General features: G+C 44.2%; 1 protein-coding gene across 1 annotated transcript in view; it reads left to right on the plus strand.

Moving 5' to 3' along the window:
• The window catches only part of Pdk1 (Phosphoinositide-dependent kinase 1), a 316,010-nt gene that overhangs the window by 71,605 nt on the left and 226,501 nt on the right, over positions 1–17,904 (plus strand). The gene's annotated exons all lie outside the window — the stretch shown is intronic.

A 17,904-nucleotide genomic window follows, 5' to 3' on the forward strand; every position in this document is an offset into this window, starting at 1 on the left:
CTTCCTGTACTTTTCCTCTCGCTTGGTCCTCCCGCCCTCTTCGTCCACGATGCGCTCCGCGTTGGTATTCAAAGACCTCATAACAGACTCCTCGTTCATTCTATCTCCCCCCCTCTTTTTCCACCTTTTTCTCATCCAAACCGGCCGGCCATCCTTCTTCTTCCACTTGTTCCTCGCTCGATCTTCTATCGACAAAGGTACGCGGGCGCTGCTGTTGCTCGCGCTGCCCGTTTACCACGGAAGAGAAACGAGAGCAAGGAAGAAGGTAAGGAGGTGTGAAAGGAGGAGACGGTAGCGGAAGGAGGAGGTGGTGAAGGAGGATAACGAGAGGAGTAGGCAAGGTAGAAGGACGACAAAGAGGCCGACACAATGACTGGCCTTTTCTCGGGAAGGTTTGAATATATCGGCAGCCCCATGGAGGGGTATGAATTGGTAATAGAGGAAGTCGAGGTCTCGCCTAACCCCCTTTGCACCACCCTTCCACCTTCACTCCCTCTTCCTCTCTCGTTTCTCTTTCTCTGTCGTTTATTTTCTAAGAGTTCGAGCTGACTCTCCTATCTCTAGATAATTTGTGCCTTTTCTTCCTCCTTCTCATCGTCGTTCCACTTCTCTTGGTGGTTCCACTGCATCTTCGAAGACCATTTTCTCACGATCTGCCGTAGGAAGAGCCGTGCCTGACCGTGTCTCTCGTTTAATCGATGCGCCTGGATAACCGATGTTCCACGGAATTTATGATAATGAAAGTCGCTCGAATTCCTACAGGTCTGGGATTCATTGTTTCATCGCCTCGGAGAAAACTAACCCCTCTCTGGACGTCCCGTCTGCGAAATCCTGCCATGATTTACGCGAGATCAACCGAACGCTGGTTAACCGGTTGAGAATCGCTGCTCTTCTCTTAAGGAATCCCGTGCACCCGCCCGTCGAATGACGAGAAGTCTGCGGCAAAGAAGCTACTCATTATCATAACATCGATCGCGCATTCGATCTGCCCCTTTTATCTGGGAATTTTAACGGTATGGAAATGAAATGTATGCGCGTCGAATCTTCTACCACTCCTTTACTACCGTCTTCCGTGGGCCTATGAAAATCTACTTTTTTTAAGTAGGCCTGCTCGAAATTTTCCAACTCGACCCGACACGTTCGAATACCCGGAAATAAAAGTAATATTAATATCAATAATTAAATACTAATGGCAAGGTAGCAAATTGAAGGTGTTACACGGAAAAATGAAGAAAGATAGGTACGCTTTAAAAAATTCCCTCGACCATTATCCGAGTGTATCGCGACGATCGAGGTTGGGCAGCAAGGATTCCGCAATTGAATTTCGATTATCAAAGCCGGCTTTCAGAGCGTTGCCCTTCGTGAGTCAGCTTTTATCGCGTCAGCGTCCGGACGATCGAAATTTGACCCTCCATCCGTAACGAAATTAATTAAAACGGACGGGTACTTGCTGGAATTGATATATCTCTGCCCCCCTGTCCCCCGTTCCCCGGTACCCATCTCTGTCGTTTCACCCCTGGTCCGATAAAGGCCGATCCGAAGGAAGGATCGGTCGAGGAAAGCCTAGAGATAGGAGAATGTCAAAGAAATTTCATCGATGCTCGAGACACAGTACAAGATCGGTCGACCAGAAGTGGCTCACGTTTGGTTTCGATAAGTGTCTGTTGAGAGGGTAAATGCCGACGAACCGGCTGTCGGGGAGTTACCGAAGGGGCTAGGATTTGTTCCTGATTGCCTTTTCGCAGGAAATCGATGTTGGATTAAAGCTTCCCGATTCGCAAGATGATTCGACCATTCTCTCGTTGGATTTCGGTGCCAATACTTATACCACTGTTTTCGATGTTTATCAGAGCTTTTCTACCCTCTAGACTCGTTTATTTTCGCGTTACATATGTATCCGATGATGAATCCTTTTAAACCTTTGTCAAATGGAAGGATTTTCTATTTACACCGTTTTGGTTAGAAATATTACGCCCCACAATTTCTCCTTTCAGTCCGGTAACGTTCTTTTCTACTAAGAAAAGCCGAAAACGAATGGAATAAACGTAGAAGAAAGCCGTGGTCCGGGTTTATTCGTTCCGCTCGCTCCACTCCATCCGCGCAATAAAACGTCGTGGTGCTCGCGCGTCCATTGCGGGCATAAAGTTTCTTTTCTTAATTATCATTGCTTCGTTAATTTCTGCGCCGAGGTCGTAGATTCGGCCCGCAAGAGAAGTCCGCAAAAACCGCGCAGACGGGCCATGGACGAAAGAGGAACAGAGTCAGACAGGAAGCGAACGACCGTGTTTTCCGGAATTAGGGCTCGAGTAACGTAAATATTTTCTGCCAGTTCGTAAACGATTAACCTTTCTTCTTTGGACTCGATATAATTCTTTCAGTTGTTGAAATAGCCATTTTTTTTTTCTTCATACTTCGTTTCGAAAAAGAAAAACACTAGATTCGCTCTTATTCCTCGCGCGTCTGTACTCTGGAAAAAGCGTGACACGATTGCGCGCGAGCAAGAAAAGCATTCGCGACAAAGAGAAGGAGGATCAAAGGAGAGGTCACGCGAGTTTAATCAACTCCCATGGGAACGGTCAAAGTTTCGCGTAGATTTCCCAACGAGATACAAAGGGCCGGTCGTGTCTGAAAAGAAAGAGGAAAATCTTTTCGAGAGGATGCTACCTTTTGCCCCTGCATAACGAGAAATGTGAACCTGTATTCGCTTAATTGCGTTTTCTTATCGAAAATTAATACAGCCGGGGGAAATTCACGAGGGAAACCTTGCCGAGTTAAGATTTTATACAATGTTTCTTTTTTTTTCCAAATTTTACAAGAGTAACTTTGATAATTTTGAGAATAACTTTGCCCCATTTGTACCCTAAGGTTTCAACAAATGGCGTTGCATTATTCTATCTGTGCCTTTTCAAAACTTTCAGCGCGTGTTATTTTCGTGATTATTTTATATCTACTGATAATATTGCTGCATCGAGAGCTGAATGCACCGCATCTATCTATTATTTACACTTCTAAGTGTAAACAAAAGATGAACAATGTTTCATTTACAAATAAGCTTTCTTGAGATACAGCAAATAGACTGTCGATATACCCTTCCATTTTTATTATTTGTGTAATCAGTATTAATCATCGTTGCAACCATGTCGGTTACACATTATAAGACGGAAAAATTGCGTCTTTGGTCTGAAATGTAATAAAACCAGCTCGACGATACGGTGGTAGACGAAAGGATAGAAAAAGGAAGTGGAAGAGGATGTAGTAGAAAGTGAGCGGGGAAAGGACGTCGGCGGAAGAAGGGGGTTGTGTCGCTTTACGGAATTAAGGGCCGAAGGACATAAAACCCGTAGTACTTGAGTCTCTCTCTCTCTCACCCTATCCCCGATTCCTTTTCCCTTTTCTCTGGCTGTATGCGTGCCGACAAAAGCGCGAGCCGCACTGAAAATGACACTATATCGCATCCCCTCCCCTCTCGTTTTACATACATGTTTTTTCGTTTTGTTTTTAAGAAGAAATGTACTTTGACGTATTCGATCCTGAGTGCACGCCGCACTCGTCGCGACGATACACGCGTGCGTCGAGTACGCGCAACGTGTGGCTCTCGCTGGAAAAGCACACGCCGGATCGTCGTTTTGAGATTCCTCTTGGAAGCAAGAGTACCGAATAATCGGCCGATGCGTGTACCAGCGTGTTCGCGTTTCAGCGGCTCGAATCCGCTGGATTTAACGTTTAACAGTTTCGACATGAAACTCACCTACCAGTATAGGAATTGTCTTTTTTTTTTTTTAATTATTCCTTTCAAATATCCGCGTGAAAATTTAATCCTTTCGTTGATAATTCGTGTAATCGTTTCAATGTTCTAATGGAATTTTTTATTTTTTTATTTTATTGTAACCGATCGCTAATTAAGCTACTCGATCGATAGAGACGTATATCTATATACGTCGTGCGCAGTGAAATAAATGAATGATCGATAACGGCAGGGAAAAAGAGGAATTGTATCAAAGATGAAATTAGTGCTTTCCGAGAGAGAAAGGTGTTATCGATGTCGAAATCGAGATGAAATATTGAAAAAATACCCTGCTCTCGACGGGAATCATTTTTCCGAATGAAACGATAGTTATTATCAACGCCATTCAATCGATGAAATTACATTTCCGAGGAAGAATGCGAGCCACGGTAATACGATAATCCGATTAACGACCTGTTACACCAGCGCACTTGAGGAACGTATCGTTTGTCTTTAGCTTGAAACTACCAATGTTCACCGTTATGTATCTATGCCAACCTATATACATCCCTGCAATGCTTCGGAAGTACTGAACCAGTAATCGAGACGGTTTGCTAAGCTTGTACGAAATTCATACATTATCGTCTGACGCGAGAAGATGGCGAAGTGTTTGCTGTAATTAGCAATAATTAATTTCATCCTCGAATTTATGAAATCCTTCGGCAAAAGATACAAAAATCTTTCTTCATCGACAGGTTACTTTTAAAGCAATCACCTAAGTTTTATTGCAAAATTTTATATCGTTTTTTGAAAATAAACTTGCTTGGTTAATTTGAATGATTCGGATAATTCAAATTATTTATCGAGAGAAGAAAGAACGCAAACATAAACGATTGAATTCGTTGGAAAATTATGCGAACCACGCCCTGCTTAGCTTTACCCGCGGAGCAAGTCGCCGCGATTCTCGACCACTTTCCTCCGCCGCGATTTACTCCCAGATAATTTAATCCCTAAATAAACATAACCTTCCAACAACAATTCGATCCTGAACGTTATTATACAATAACTCGTATGCACGAATTTCCGCTTTATCAAGTATAATATCGAGTTCCGAGCTGTTTCAACGTCTACCTCAAACGAAAACTCTTTCGCTTTAATTTTATACTCTGAATTAAAATATCTTCTTAAAATAAGTAGAACGATCAGCGACTATTCCACGAATAAATTCCATCCTTGAAAACAAAAATGAGGAAGAAATATTCAAACTACTATATAAATAGTCTGAATTAAAGCTTCTTCTTAAAAAGAACCAAGCAGCCAGTAGAATGATCCTCGATTAAACTACTTTTTGTACTCCAAAACAAAAACGTTTTCCTTGATTACGCTTCTCTCGATACATCCCTGCCTATAGTACCTCCATGGAAAAACAAGAAAAGAGGAAACATTTAAACCACTATATAAATAGATCGAATTAAAGCGTTCCTCTAAAAAGAGAAAGACACTTCAGTAGAATGATCCCTGATTAATCTATGAATAAGTCAGCATCAAGGACTTTACACTTTTCTCTACTGCAAAACGAGAACAACGTTTCCCTCTTGATTACGCTTCTCTCGATACGTCCCCTTCTTTAGCGCCTCCGCGAAAAAAAGAGAAGGATAAATATTCAAACCACCGTATAATCCTCGTCCTCTGCCCATAACTCTATCCTACACCCTCCCTTTTCCATCTCTCACACGGCCCATCCAAACTCGAACAACAAAACATAAAAACCAAACGTAAAAAAGAAAAAAGAAAAAAAAGGGAAAAAAGCAGAATAAAATCCGAGGACGATCCTCGAAAAAGCTCCGGTCACCAGCATCCGACTCCCGGTTTTCCCACACGCCTGAACATCCCAGCCATCCCCGATGCAACGGACACACCCTGTATACACAACGTCGTATCCGCGTCCTATCTTACGAGAAGTTTCGTTGCGTGTATGCGTGGATGAGTTTTCCCGCGCGCGGCAACCGTCGTCGCGACGCGATTGGCGGATCGAAGTTAGCGCGGGAGGCCGTTAGCCCTCGTGCACGTGGAGGGGCTCGCAGGGCCAGTTGGAGGAGTTGGGAGACGCGCGCGAGCCATTTCGGTGGGGATATCGTGGATAGAGGGGAGCTATAGAGGGCATGGAAGGGGCGATAGGGGTATCGAGGGCGCTGAAGAAGGAATAGTAGGGGAAATAGGGGAAGCAGCGGAAGAGTGGAATAGTGGCGAGCGTAGTACGTAGCTCGGGCATAGTATTACTACGCAGCAGCGAGATACTACGTAGTATCCGAGAGAGTGTAGCGCCCCGCGGGGTTGCGTCCATTGATCCCCTCGGCTCTCTCTCTTCGCCCATTACTCGGAACCTCCTCTCTTTCTGATATTCTGTCTCGTTTTCCCCTCTACTTCACCAAACTTTCTCTCTTCGATTCCTGCATTTATGCCGCGTCTCTCTCTCTTACACTCTTTTCTCTTTGTGTACAACTCTTCCTCTCCGTCTCTCTTATTTTACGCGGCTTCAATCTCTTTCTCGCCGCTTTAACGCCGATGCAGACGCGACCGTGCCGTATCCGTACCGTGAACGGAAAAAAATATTAACGCGTTCGCTTCGATTTTCCTATATATGAAATCGGCATTTTTTCTTTTATATATCTGCTTAGTTTTTCTACCTTTTCCTTCTTCGTTTCCTCCCCAGCTTCTCTTTTAACCAACTCTGCCTTTCCATTTATGGCCTGCTTTTCTTTCTTTCCCTCGTTCGCTTCATATTTCTCCCAGCTTTTCCCCGAGGCTTCTCCTCGTTTCTTCCATTTACGTGTAATTCTCTCTTCGTTCTCCTTTCAGGCTCTCTACTCCTTCACCTCCCTGCCTTCCCTCCTCCCGTTCACGTTCCCATTCGCGTCCGCGTCCTCTTCCCGTTTTTCCGTCCTGCTCGCGCTCGTTGTTCGCGTTCCGTTGGCGACGGTGGCGGGTAACCAACCCCATCGGCAACCCCACGCAATCCACGGCCGCGTCGTTCGATAGAGGCCGATGCCTTAAGCTCGAATCACGCTGAGTCAGCCGGATTCGGGCCGGCGAACTTTCGCGGATCCTATGTTCTGTGTTCGATCCGATGAAAATCCTACGGAATAGAGATCAAAGGCGCGGCTGGAAATGGAAAGAAAGAAAGAAAGAAAACGTATATCGTGGGGGATAGAGGTGGTCGAGCGTAGGTTTGCGCGCGAGAGCCAACGAAGACAGCTAGTTTCTTGATATCCTGGAGAACGTTTTGTAATCCGAGTTGATAACGCTCCGCGAACAACCTCCCTACCTGAATGTTCCAACTTATTTGCAGGAGATTTTCTTGGTTCTCGATGGAATATTCTTCGGATCGAATACTTCCTTTTTTTTCTCTTTAAAGCGATCTCGAGCCTTGGAGATTCGATTTTAATTGAAGATTCTTAACGCTTTGATTCGATTAAAGTAATAACTGAAGCAATGCGAACACTTTTAAAAGTCGTAGAGATAAATCCACGAATCGAGTAACAAGTGATTAGAAATTTGTAAAAAAAAAAGGATTCGCTCAAAGCTCAAAGGGAATGCGTTTCCACGCTGACCCTCGATTATTTGCCGGCGAACAGGTCCAATGTATGTACTGCGATTTCCTTTAATCTGAAAGAATCATGCGTCTTGAACTTTTCATCGTTTATGCTGCGTCGAGAGATACACGGGTGTTAACGTTCGCGACTGGTAAACGAAGAGCGGAGAGGAGATTATCTCCTTCGTAGAAATCGAGCGCGACTTTTCCGACCGATAACATGGTGGAAATTTTTGAATTGATCGCAGAATGACAATATGTCCGGCGCGTCGAAACCTTTTGATTCCCTTGTGGCGGGGATTCGAGGCGTGGCTCGTCGTAAAGTTCAAGGCGAGTTAAGTCGCAAATACGTTCTTCGACTCGGTCCGGTGCATCGCTGTCGACTTATTACACTAGTTGCACTTTTCTTATGTCCATCGATGAATTTATTCTGTAATTTTATTTTATTCCATCAAAATATTGCGGTGATATTAACACCAAAATATTAACAATCAAATTGCCCTCCTGTGGGGCGTGGGTCTCACGTTGGGAAACACTGACTGTAAACTTTATAAAGGGTTCAAAAAATTACAAATTTAAATGGGTTAACACCTTATCTCGATCAACACAATATTTTATAAAATCACACTTGAATCTGAGTGAAAATCGAGCATCGAAGGGATTTCTCGAATTCTAATTTTCACGCTGCAAAACGTAGCTCGTTATTTCCACCCCTGGTATCGCGTGCATCTTCCAACACACGTTTACTGCATAGCCGCATCATATTCGTGTTGTACGCGGTTTGTGTGCACTGAAATGGAGCCGCATTGGAAAGTAGTACGGCTGTGTTTACAAACAGTAAAGAGTCGTGGTGAGAGGGATGGTAGCGGAAAATGAGAGGCAAAGGGGTGTCAAAGCCCGCCGGGTTTCGCAGCTTACGCATAGCCGTATCGTTTATTGTCCTGTACTTCGTCAACGATGTTCGATACCGAAAAAACCTTTTTCACCCAGCATCAATTTTAATTTTTTTCTTTTACGAATCGTGTTAGGTTTCTTCGTGCAAGTAAAAATATAATTTTATATATTCGTAAAATGAGGAAAGAATCTTTCAAATTCGATTGTTTCGTGGAGTTCGTGATTCGTATTTCATCCCCTTCGTAATGAGCACAATTTTGTGTTTTGTTTTCGAAGGGGAAAACAGGGATCTCGTCCAATCTGCGTAAAATAGAATTTTTACGCGACAGGCATGCCGGCGCCGCGCCGCGCGTCGAAAAGTAATTCACCGTAAAATCGATAGTTTACGTGATGTGTCCACAAAGTATCGTTGACCTGTCGGCGTTAATACAGAGAGCCTCTTCTATGCACCCTCTTAACAGCGGCTTTGAATTATTAAATCGACTTATGGCCTTGCTCCGTTCGGCTTTAGATGTACGCAGGAAACCAGTTTCACCTGGCAGGCTAATCTACCGATTTGTTACCGATGTCTACGATGCACCTGTGCTTCGTGTTACTCTAGAACCGATACAAGGAACCATCCTCCAGAATAGAATCGAAGATACGCACAGTCCGTTCAAAAAGTTTCGCGATTGATCTCTTTCATTTGAAATTTTCTAATGGAAAACATTTTTTTTCCTCCTCTCGTTTGACACTTATTACGCGAGATTAAGAAGGACGAATTGGTTGTCAGTCGAACACGTTGAATTTTAATTTTGCCAGACTTACGCGTTCGTATTACTTACCTATACTCTTGGAACTGCAATATCCTATCTGTCTGACGCATTCTGCTTCGCCGGGAACCATCTGTCTCTAAAGATGCTGTAAATTAACGTTTGAAAGATAACACGAACCCGGTGTTTGCGTAAAAAATTGAATAATTCTTAGGAGGAGAGGTAAGAAATGATTCTTGCAAAGTCAATAGATATCGTGTGCTGTAAAATTTAATTTGTACTTTATTTTATTACGACGCAAACGATGGTCGATACCGTCCTTTATGCAAGTATGCGGCCGTTTTTCGTTTACACACGTCGTTGCAAACAGGGGTGATTGTCCGTAGACCCTTTCTGTCAACCCTCCTGGACCATCTATCTGTCTGCCCTTTCATGTTCTATATTACGTCCTCGGTATACCCGATTCCTGACCTCTCGCCAAGCTTCACCATCCCTTCCCCCATGTTGCTTTAATTATATCACTAAAAGAAAAATAAATGACGAAACCAAAATCTCGATCAATTTGAATAAGATCATCGTTGCGAAAGAAAGCTCGAAAGCAAATAAAGAGAAAAAGAATGTTTCTGTCTGTAACAAGAGGTAGATGGTATGTTTCCATCAGTCTGCTTGACGGTCGGAGGGATTTATCGATTCGCTAAGGGACAACGATTAAAAACGCGGGGAAAGTGAGTCGACGACACGCGTGGAACAATAAATCGAAGCTTCCGCTTGCATGGCTGGCCGCTGGAATTTCGCGATATTTATGGGGGTTATTCATTCGGCTTACGGTGGCGTGGAACTTCGTTGCGCCTAACGGTGCGGCTCGTTCCCGTTACTTCGCGTTCGCGTTTACGTTATTAGGGGGTGGGAGGGTAGTTTTCATAAATCGCCGTCCCTACCCGACGAAACTTTCCGCCGTTGGATTTTCTCGGCTCGCACCTCGTTCAACACGCCGTTAATTAGCAGTTGCCGGGACTTTTCCTCGGATCACGGTTACACGGTTCTTACGTTGCAGCCGTTACAAGCCGCGTCTATTTCTTTCTACCCGGCTCGACCTTTCGCGGGAAACTCTTTCAGGATCTGGTTTCTGTAACACGGAAGAACACTCCGACGTTCTTCGAAACTTTTCTCTCACGCCGAGCCTCGTCTCGCGTCGCTTTTCCGTTCGCGCACCCCTTTCTCGCGATTCTTACAGATTATCTGCATCGCGCGAAGAATTTTCAGAGATGGGACTTTTGTACTCGCTTCGGGCTCAGGTTTGCACGAGGAGGGTTGAAGAGGTTACATCCGATAGGATAAGTTTCTTATTCTGAGGGAAAAACGATAAAAAAAATATTACTTGTTAATTATTTAAATATTTATTCTAAGTAATTGATTCTAAGTAATTAGTATAATAGTATTGTTGTTGTTGTTGTTGTTGGATTAATTCGAAGTTGAAGGAGAACAAAGTAACCCCTCGGATTCACTGCCTCATAAGAAATCTGTCTGAACGCATAGCAGGCACCCTTAATCGCACACGGCGGCGGGAACAGCGTGGCCTGAAGAGGGGCCATTGACTCGAAAACGCGAATAAATTCAAACGTATTGCGGCGTAGTTGAAGTCGAATAAAAGGGGAGAAGACGAGAACGGCTACAAAGAGGCTGGCTTTTAGGCAGACATGCATGCTCCTATAAAAACTACCCACGAAACAAGTTTATACCCTTGTGTGTGCCGTTAACCCCATACCATATTTATGAGTAGGGAAACACGCTTATAAGTGCTTTGAAGATCGCCAAACATCGAATAGCTACGCATTTACTTCTCTGAATTAACTTGTTTTGGAATATTTCATATTTATTTCATCGAATTTGCAACAAGTTTAAGTTTTTCCAAGTATTTTTCAACCCGGTGAGATGAACCTATGTTCGCAGATCTCTAAAATTCTCTACAATTATATCTCCAAATTTTTAACCACCTTTCGCCTGTTTTTAACCGCGGGACACCCCTGAGAGTAGAGTCATTGACTCGTTTCGTCAAGAAAAACATAGACGGCAAATGTCTAAACACATTAGAGGAAAAAGAATAGAGTCAAGACCGAATGTTGTTAGAGGAAAAGGGACAAAGGGGTAAGGAAGGCAACGTCTTCTAAGCCACTTGGCAGACGTGCCTGTGGGAATAGAAAATCCCCGTAGAACCGGCCTACACCCCGTCGCGGTGGCGTTCCATTTATGTCCAAGGAGCGTAGACACCTTGTGCAGTCTGCTTCAGGAGCGAAGGACTCTAAGCGCGGAACAGAGAAAACGATGATGACGGTGAAACGAAGAGGATAGGAAGGTGAAATGGAGACGAGGATAGGAGAGTGCGTGCGAGAGAGGGTGAAGATAGATAAAGAGAGAGAGGGAGATGAAAAATCGTCTGCGCGCAGGGGTTCCAGGGCGTTCACCCAAGGGTGGGTCCAGCTCCAGACACAACACTCACACCCCCCTTTTTATGGGATGGTAAAGTGCCCCTCTCTCCTTGCTCTCACTCTCTGTCCCTTCTCCTTTTGCCTCTCCTCTTGGTGCTGCTGCTTCACTTCCCTCTCTCTTCATCCCTTCCATGGGGAATCGAGGGTGGAGTACGTGCGTTTACGTTGCTCCGTGTGTTATTTCGTTTCGTTGCGTGGCACACGCACAAAAGCGTGCCTCTCTCTCCCTCTTACTTCTACCGAGAGAGAAACCCTTTTTGTCTACCCCTATCCAACTCCCGCGCTACCTCTTCTATACTTCGTTTCCTATCTATGCCAGTCATTCTTCCTGATCCACCGTATCTAACTATATAAACCTTCTTCACCGAGTGTACCGACCACCGATATCAAGCTGGTTAAATATTTTATAAAAGTCACCTGATGAATTCAAACGAGCTGGGAAGAGTCAGTTAAGTCTTATAGGTGGTCAGGGAAATTTCTTTACTGAATTTTTAACGTGTCGATTGGTCATCAGGGGCTGATATCGTGGGTTTAATCTAGTGGTTAGAAATTTTTTTTTGTAATTTTTAATACCTTCGTCGCTAAATTAAGGTTTTTGATATATTAATTGAGAGTTTGAATTTCAATAATCCACGATAGGAAATTTAGCTGATATTATTCGCTGGAAAATTCATTCACGGGAAGGTTCAAAGAAGCCGTGCAAAGAACAAGAGACACGAGTTGAGAACCCCTGTAATTAAACACCGGCAAATCCAAAGCGGCGGCCCATTAAAATATCCCCTAACGAGTGTGGGGACCACCCCGTAACCACCCTGTCTGGCGCAACAATGACTCACGCGCACCCCCGTGACTTTTGTATGCCGCCGATCGTCGATCGTTCGCCACCTAGACTCCTTCTCATACCCGGGCTCATTGATTTCGTTATGTCAAAATTTGCAACTTCATCCTTACCACCCCCTACCACTTTCGGATTCTTCATCGATCGTTCATATTCGTTGGTACAGAAATACTCCAAGGGATTTAATTTCATATAAGTTTGTTTATCATAAATTAAATGAAGCAGATTGATTTGAACCACCCTGCTTATTCGTAGTTTCAAAGTTTTTCGTGAACTCGTAACGTTCGAATTAAACTCGGTGTAGAATGAAAATACGTAAGCTGCTTTGTAAACGAAACAAGGCAAATTAAGCTGACTCCGGTTGGTGGACGAGAAGTTTGATTTCCTGTGTGGTTGTCGCGAAGGGTTGCAAGTAACGTTTTCGAACGTAGTTACGACCGAGTATTTTCTCTACTACCGTTTGTAATATTGAACACACCATCAAAATTGCGTTCTGTTTTTGGAAAGTTCGTTGGAAAAGGGTGAGGTTAACGAGTCCCCGGTGCTAAAACTAATTACGTGCCTGTAGGTACGTATGCGTAAGTGGATTAACCATGGCTCGAGGTGAGGTGTTTCTTCTTACCTTTCTTCTCTCTCCGTCTCTCGCATTTCCACCCTTTACTTCTTTTTTCCTCCTCGCGGCTCATTGTAACGGAGTACACACTCCAAACACGAGTGGTACCCTCTTTTCTTCGTGTACATTCTCCTCCCTCCCCCATCCCCTGTTTCTCTCTTAACTGCCATCTTTGAAGCACTCGCACGCGTTACCGGATTCCGCGAATCCTTTTGTCTCATTCGAGGCAATTTTCGTTCCCTTCTTCGACAAAATGAAGGGAAATAGTCGTGCGATTTCCGTTGCTTTGCATCCTGCGGGTCATCTTGAAATTTTTGAGAAACAGTGTCCTCCTACCCTATATTCTTTCCTTGGAGGGAGTGATTCGAGATCTCGATGAAATATGACAAATTTCTTTGGATAATGATCAAAATTGTCGCAATAACAACGAGTTTACGAATCGATGCTCGTAAAATTCGCGTCGCTTGTACAAAATAGAGCGGATCAGTTTATTATCCTCGATCGGAATTCGCGTAAAGTCGGCAAGTTCGATTAACCGCGTCCGAGTTTCTTAATCCCCTTGGGAATCGAATGGCACTAGCGTTTCGGTGTTTCAGCCTCGTCTTGGGAATGGTTGTTCCGAGTTTTCGGAATTCCGAGTACGTCTAAAACGCGAGGAAAAGCGTAGGAATAAATAAAGCGAAGTCTCCGCGAGCCAGTCGTAAAAGTAGTGCAATAAAATATGGAGTGGTAGGACCGTTGCTTTCTTGCCTGCTCGATATACTTTGCTCCCACGATTATTTGTATTTTGTTATGGTCTACCGACGGCGTGTACGCGAAGAAACAACCACACTACACGCGGTTAACTCTTGTTCGACCATTTTGTTATTTGCCTCAACTTTTCCTGGATCCAGCGTGAAGAAGAGAGGACATTTAAAACGTTGATTTACAGCCACGGGACGAACTTTAGGACAAAAATGTCCTCGTGTCGTTCGAACCGCTCTTTACGAACTTCTCGTTTTACCACTGTGTCTTTCGCTACTTCGCTGTTACAATTTCTTTTCCCCTCGCCTTTTTTTTTGTTATGTTCCAACGATCGATGGAAGCAGGGGATTGCATTTTAGCCAAAAATGCTTGGGAATACACTTTGTAGCAATTCCCCTTGCCGACTGCTCACCTTCGTTTGCTAACGATGAATAAAATAGCGAGCCATCAGTCTCGAATTGTACACCCTTGAAAAGCAATGGCGAACAAACACGATTGTACCTCGCTCGGTGTCGAGTCTCTTTAGAGCACAGATTTGTCTCGAGGGTGTGAAAATAATTAGAAAATAAATAATTTATCAAGTCGTAATTTTTGTATTTACATAGTACTCTTTATGTTGATTGTTTGATGTAATTAAATTTCATAGGAAGATTGTCCATTTTCAAACTTTCAATGAAACTCGAAGGACGAAACATTTAGGGAATATTCCGACCAGGGTGAATCCAGTTATGTACTCCTATTTCACAGAACGCACACGGGCAACGTGGGTCGTTCTTGTTTTTCGCGTTTGCGGACAAATTGCCAAGGCACGATAAGCTACCTAATTATTACAGAACGGCAGATGGTGTTTAGAGGGACAGGTCCGAATCGACGTCGAATTTGGAGAAACTCCTATCCTGGAAACAACATGAAAATGTACTGAACCGTAATGAGCCGTAAGCGAAATGTAACGAGTTTCCAAATAACTCTCGTTATTCCGTTTTCCATCGCACGACGTTCACATTGGTCGAAATTTTCGCGATGACCACTAGGGAGGAACATGAAAAAGTTAGCAACAACTTGCTTTGTTAAAATTCATTTCTGTGGTAATAATTTTATTGATAAAATGGTATTCATTGTAGCACATCCTAGTGTGCATGAATAGTTGGAATAAATATCAGAACATTTTTCACATCCCCGAGGGGGTCTAGCCTCCTCATCATTTTAAAACTTTAACGTTCTAAAATTTCAAAATGAAATTTCAGACTTCCAAAGTTTCAAAATGAAATTTCACATTTCCAAAATTTCAAAATTTCAAAATTTCTATGAGTCTTGACTCATCATAGAAATATCCTAATTTCGTTAATTCTTCGAATTCGAATTTGTGACAGTTAAAAATCACATCGAACCACGCAAGTATTTGAAAGGTTGTAAAAGGAAGCGAAAGAACTGTACGAATTCCATAATGAAAGCGGAACGATCGAAGATCGAGGGTATCGATTAAAGGTTTCAACCCCTTAGGGTAGGTAACCAACGAAGGGTCGTAGCCCCGAGCGTTCCGGGAACTCGCCGATGGCGGTGAGTTCTCGCATCGATATCTACGCGGAATTGCGGTGCAGCGACGATCCGTATGTACCAACGGATCTCGGAATCGTCGTTGGCGAACAGCATCAGGATCAGCATCAGCCCCCGTGTCCCCGACGATTCGCGGAATTTCCATTCGAGAAATGTGCCATGGCACGATAATAATGCCAGCCCCGTAATAAGCCGGGGGACTGGTCAGCCGTGAACGTGGTGGACGCGTACGTCGGTCCTTGGCTACCGAAGGGGTGGCTCCGCAGGGAGTAGAACCTCCAACGAACCCCGAGACTCGGTCGTCGAACTATGTGGAAACGAACTTAACCCTCTGCCAAGCAACGGCTCGTGACGTGTTTTCGAGCAGGGGTGGAAACAACGGGAGAGAAAGGGACGGACAGAGAGAGAAAGGTGCTTGCCGTCTCCGGAGGGATTCTCTTAGCAATAAAGCAACCGGATTAACGCTCCCCGCAGTTCCATATACGCGGCTACGGCTATACAGACGCTTTTCTTATCCCTCAGACGCACGGTCATTTTGACCCAGGTACAAGAAATGAAATGGGCCAATTTTTCTTCAAAATTCTCCACTTAACTTTTCCCATAGAATCATCCGTTTAACGTAAACACAGGTTGCAACGTATCATTGTATTATGAAACTGAACTAGCATATAATGGCGTTTTAGTAATGGGTCAAAATGACCAGGCATCCGTCTTCCAGGAGTTAAGAGACCAGCCACGTGTTTATTGCTGGCAACTTTTGGCCCGGCTATAATTTAGCTATTCTAAAGGCGGAGGGTGTACGTAAATCGTATACCAGTGTTCATAAATCGCGGTAGAACGTTAAAGTCGACGGTGGACGTTTTCTCAGGTGTATCGCGGCCGATCGATCTCTCAACCCTTTGCCACCTGGCTTCGACGGTGGCTGAAAGCAAGGGGGAAGGTTCGTTTGGTGTTTCGCGAGGCGATTTCGTTCCGTTGTCGACGGGAGTGAGATTTAAATTACCTCGGACATTTTAATATCCAATTGAATAGAATTGCGGTAATGGAAAGGCTTATCCAAGTTACTTTGGTGGATGAAATTGGAGGTGTTGTTCCAGTAGAGGAACAGTTGGTCGAGATCTCACAAAGGTGATTTAACCTGAAACTAACTCCTCGAGAACTTCTGTTCTATTCTGTGTCTTCAACGCAAATCAGATGGTTGAGCCTCGTGTTAATCAACCCTGACTGACCGACTGTCCAACAAACTGATTCGGAAAACTTAAGATAGATGAATATATCGTTTTTACAACTGATCAACGCGATCGCGGTTTCTCGTTCAAGGTAATTAAAATTTCTTTGAACTCGGCTGGAATTCGATCGAGATCGAATCGAATCGGAACGAATCGCGATGTCGAAGGGAAAATGAGCCGCGGACCGAAATGAAGCGGCATAAAACAGTCGGCAAACAGGGATTTATCGGTGCTGTTGCTGTTTACTAATTCACGATAGCCGCCAGGTCCGTCGTTAACGTTTCATCTGTACCCGTGTACGCCGTTTCTTTTTTCTCTCTTTTTTCCTCTCTCGCTAGGTAAATGAACGAGGCACACGCGAAATCGAGCGTGACCCCGTGGAAACGTTATTACAAAGCGTTCGGTGGTTGAACAAAGGGATGGGGGTTGGCTCGTTCATGGCTGACATAATAATTTCATTAAGCTGATTGTGCCGATATACACTCGACGTATAATGTTTGTCGTTGTCTCCTGCGTACGATATCGCGGCTCTAAATCGCCATTGGTCAGGCTGCTCGTTTCGTGGAAGGTAATTAATCGTGTCGGTTTAATTTCGCCCGGTAGATGATGACTAAGAGGGTGGGTTGTCGAGGTCGCACGACCACAATTCTCCTATCTTTTTCTTTTTTCATACGCGTTTTCACCCTCGTGATCAGGGGGTTCGTTTCGTTGTAGGATGAGTCAATTTACTTCGAAAGTACAATTTACTATCAAGTATTTCCCTTTGTATTTCATTCATTTTTCAGAAATTATAAAAATTACAATTTCAAATTACAAAAATGTTCTAATACTCTTTATTTATCGAAATATTTGTTTGGAAGGCGTTGATATGGAAGTCATTCTGAGTTGCTTCACTTTCGCGAGTGGCATCTAATTACTCGATTGGTAGAGACGATAAAGGAAGAAAGCGGTCGTTCACGCTTGGTTGGGGTTGTCACCCTCGTGGCTGGCTCTGCCTCGTCCCAGTGTGGCTCGGTATAATTGTCGCAACCCCGAAAAAAGAAAAAGTTGTCAGTTTTTCTCTCTCTTTCTCTCTCGCTTTCTCTCCGTCCCCTCGTTCGTCTGCTTCTCGCCGTGTAAACTACCCTCTGCAACGAAGCGAACTGCGTGGGTGGGTGGTTGGTCCCATGGGGTTACCGGTGGTTTGGAACCACGACCAGCAGCTCCACAAATGCCGTAGGCTTTGTTTTAATTGCGACGTTTGTTCGCTCGCGCTTTATAAATGCCTCTCGACGAGAACACTCTCTGTTCCGCGACCTTTTCCTTCCAGCCTGTCCCGTTCGCCCCTTTTACCCCCGAAAAACACCACCTTCTGCTGCCTGGGCCTACTTCAACTATCCCCTCTCGGTACAGATAAGAGGCTTGAAATGGGACGGAGAATCGGCTAATCTTCGTTTACGCAAATTTCACGACTTTTCGAGCGCGTGACTCTTTCTCTT

The sequence above is a fragment of the Osmia lignaria genome, chromosome 9, assembly GCF_051020975.1.
Source record: "Osmia lignaria lignaria isolate PbOS001 chromosome 9, iyOsmLign1, whole genome shotgun sequence".
Lineage (NCBI taxonomy): Eukaryota > Metazoa > Arthropoda > Insecta > Hymenoptera > Megachilidae > Osmia > Osmia lignaria.